The following is a 3,887-nucleotide window of genomic DNA, read 5'->3' as shown; positions in this document are numbered from 1 at the left end:
TATAAGATGAATGGTTTACATGCACTAATATTTTTATTTTTAACTTTTTAGAAGGTGTGGTATATAGAATAATTATTGTTTCTCGGAATCTTAAAAAGAATCATATTCAAAAAAATATATATATATCAAAAATAAGATAGATAAAGAAGAATAAACACAAGATAGAAATTTTTTGGTTTCCTTTCTTTTTAACAGGTTTTAAAAAAATTCAAGCTGGGGATTGTCATTTTCCTAGAAGATTCAATATTTTAAAATTGTATCTAGAACAATTGGAAAAGTGGAAACGAGATCATATATAATTTGATCTTATGACCCAATCCAAAATCTTTAGAAACAGAGTCAATCATTAGTTCCCCCTATTTAGTACAACGATGAAGAATCAATTATCACTATATTTATTCCTTTTTTAACTTCTTCATCCAAGCATAGGATAACCCCCAGGGGATGGTTTTTTTCGACCAATTGGGGCCCTCCCTTCACCATCCACATGGGATGGTCTATAAGGTTCATAACTACTCCTCTTATATGTAGTCAGATGTTTGGGGTAATATAAGTGATCAAGGGGTAGTAACTCATATCACGAGAGGAAACTTTACGCAAAGTACTATTACTATTAACGGGTGGCTCCATGACTTGTTATGGGCACATGCATCCCAGTTAATTAATTAAGTCTTATGGTTATGCTTTTTTAGATATTCCTCAATGTCCCTACCATTCACTGAGGAATGTGCTTGCTATTATAAACAAATTAAGGTGTTACACGACATAAGTTTTAAATTTAAAGACGGTATAAAATAATTTTCTATTTATATATTATTTACACAAAAAAATTTAGGAATTAGATTTCTTTCTTATGACAATGAGCCTCAACTGGTGAATTGATGAATTAGATTCTTTTATTGTAATGGTTGGCTCAGCCTCCTTAAAAAAAAAAAAAAAATGGTTGGCTCAGCCAGAGCATCAAAAGCACAAAAGTCATAGAAGCTCTGATGAATTATGAAAGCAAGTGGGGCTTCTGATTGAAAAACATAACATTATATGGTATCAATTGGTCAGCCCTTCTCCATCAATGCTGACCTGCTTATTCGGCCATAACATGGATCTTATATGTATAAATGCTAATTAGAGAACATCCTTTAATTGCACTTTCCAACTGGGGCTTTAATTACACTTGGGACAGTATCAGATAACCTCTCTAGTCTCTTCCTTCTTTATTTTTCTAACACCAGGTCGGCCCTGCCCTGCCCTGCCCTGCCCTGCCCTGACTGTTAAAGTGGATTTTAAAATTTGATACATTGCTAATCTATAATGGTCATATCATCCGTCCTCGTAGTAGAATAGATATTTTCCTAAAAGATCTGATGAAGCATGTATTAAGTGAAAAAGAAAAGAGTAAATGATTAGCGTTTGGGCATAAGTAGAAGAATACAAAAATCAAAGATTTAGATGAATTCTATCTGCGGCATTTTCATTAGCAGAAAATTTCTAAAAATTAAAATTTAAAAAAATAACGGGCCTTTGTGATATTTAAAATGGGAGAGGGATATGTATGTCGCCAATATCAAGTATGCTAGCACTCATTGTCTATCTCTCTCTTTCCTTTTTTTGAAATAACCCTCATATCCTTCCTAAATGATACTCCATCATGTGATCCTATTGGGACTATCACCCATTGTGTCTATCTCTCTCTTCCCTTTTTCTAAAATGACCATCATATCCTTCTTAAATGATACTCCATCATGTGATCATATTGGCGTTATCCACTAGCATACTTGATATTGACGGCATCCCCAACATTTTCTCATTTACAATTCAACTTTTGATAAACTTTGAAGGCAAAAGTTTTTCTGGTCGGAGGTGCTAGTAAGGATATTCATGGTCGGAGTAATCTGATCCGTGGAATTGGCGTCAATAGATCCCATTCGTTTGTTAAATTCCTAAACATCATATGATATACAATTCCAAATACACTTAATACATTGTCTTCTCTCTCATGTCGAATGCTTCGTTCTCGGCCAGGGCTGCACCTCCGACTAGATTTTATCTTCTTTGAATTTCAATTGCTTATTGAGGTTTTTGTGTAGGGATTTTTTAGGCTTTTGATGAAGGAGGTCATTGACCTGTCATTTGTTGGAATTGGAAATGAAATATGATTTCTTTTTCGTTCTGAATTTGGATGGCATTAGGGTTTCTGATCAACAACAGGATCGTGATTCCTAATTGAATTTGACATCTACCACTCGAATGGGATAGCGGTTCCCAAGTAACTTTGGGGGTTAATCGTGATTCTGTGGCTACTGGACCTCAACGGGTTTCGATTTCCAACTTCCACCGCCATACGTATGTCATACATATTCAATACAATAAATATTATTCCAAATCAACATATTAGAATCAAGTCCTTATATCATACTGTTCAAAAAACACCCCTTAAAATATTCTTATATGGGATGATGGACCAGAAAACCCCAACCCAACTTTGAAATACTTCTTTTATTCATTTTGACTTTATATTTGATTTGTGATATGGGTGTGAAATCCTAAAATCAATGAGCACATACAACCAATGTTTCCACATGATGGGTAAATATTGTTACAACTATGCTAAATGTTACTACCTAAGAACTCTCACTTGTCACAACTCTCACCTCTCATATGTATAAGAGCATGCAATATTACGTGAAGATACGGCGTTGCCAGCATTAGATGTGCTTTATATCACTTGGAGGTATTTTTCCATGTCCACAGTGAACAGGGGAATCCCTTATTGGTTTTTATCTCTTAGAATTGATATTGAAAATATTAGGAAAAGTACTATTGATTTCAACATCGTTTGACAACGTTCCGTTTCTATCGTTTCTGTGTTTTCTTGTTCTCAGAAATGGAAAAATAACCTAAAAAAGTCTAATAAAGTTGTTCTGTTTCACCCGTTTCTAGAAACATAAATCAAAATTTATGCCTATATACAATTCTAAAAACAACTTTGGCAAAACAAGTCTTTCACCATTTTTAGAAATCAATTTGAGAAAAAAAAAAAAAAGGTGGTTGTGCCTAATAAATTTCTCAATTATTTAAACCTAAAAAGCGGCAACCGAATCCTCTATCCATTTTGGACATCCGAAGATACTATTGGGTTTTTTAGTAGTATTATGTCTACAAAAAATGTTTCGAGAAATACCAAAAAATCCGTTTTTATTTCTGGAAATATGAAAAGTCGTTTCTGCTGTTTCTAGACAGAGTGTCAACAGAAACATTATCAAACGATGCCTTCGTAATATGAAAAACAGGATAATAATGACCCTCTATGAACAGTAAATCATAATCCATAAGTGGAGGAGACCTTTCTCCATATCACCTTACATAAACCTTGGCAAACCACTCCCACGGGTCACCATTAACATGGGAATGAATTTTTTAACTTAAAAAATTCAAAAGCAGGCAAATGAAACTGCTTTCTGTTCAATTTGTGAAAGCATTTTCTGTAAACAATTTAGACCCAGTCCTTTATCGTCAACCAAGCCACCCATTAAAAAGCTTTTTCGATATTTTCTATTTCATTTTACTTTATTTAACTAAGATTTGTTGCACCCACTTCTAACAAATTAGATGGAGCCTAAAAGGATGACTCGCCAATGGCATCCATAAAAAATGAAAAGGAACTATAAACCACTACCAAGTTGGATCTTTTTTTATGAAACCTTCCCAGTTGGATCTTGCAAAGAACCTTTGTCATTCAGTATGATAATTAAGTATTACTTAAATTAATGTAAAGCAATAGCTGTTTGGAAATAAGATTCTTGGATGTGCATAGCACTTTATTAAACAAGCAATAACCCTACAACCCTTTCTTCTTCTTCTTCTTCTTTTTTTTTTTTTTTTCCAGTGAG

The sequence above is a fragment of the Macadamia integrifolia genome, chromosome 4 (assembly GCF_013358625.1).
Source record: "Macadamia integrifolia cultivar HAES 741 chromosome 4, SCU_Mint_v3, whole genome shotgun sequence".
NCBI lineage: Eukaryota > Viridiplantae > Streptophyta > Magnoliopsida > Proteales > Proteaceae > Macadamia > Macadamia integrifolia.
This window is presented reverse-complemented; position numbering follows the sequence as displayed.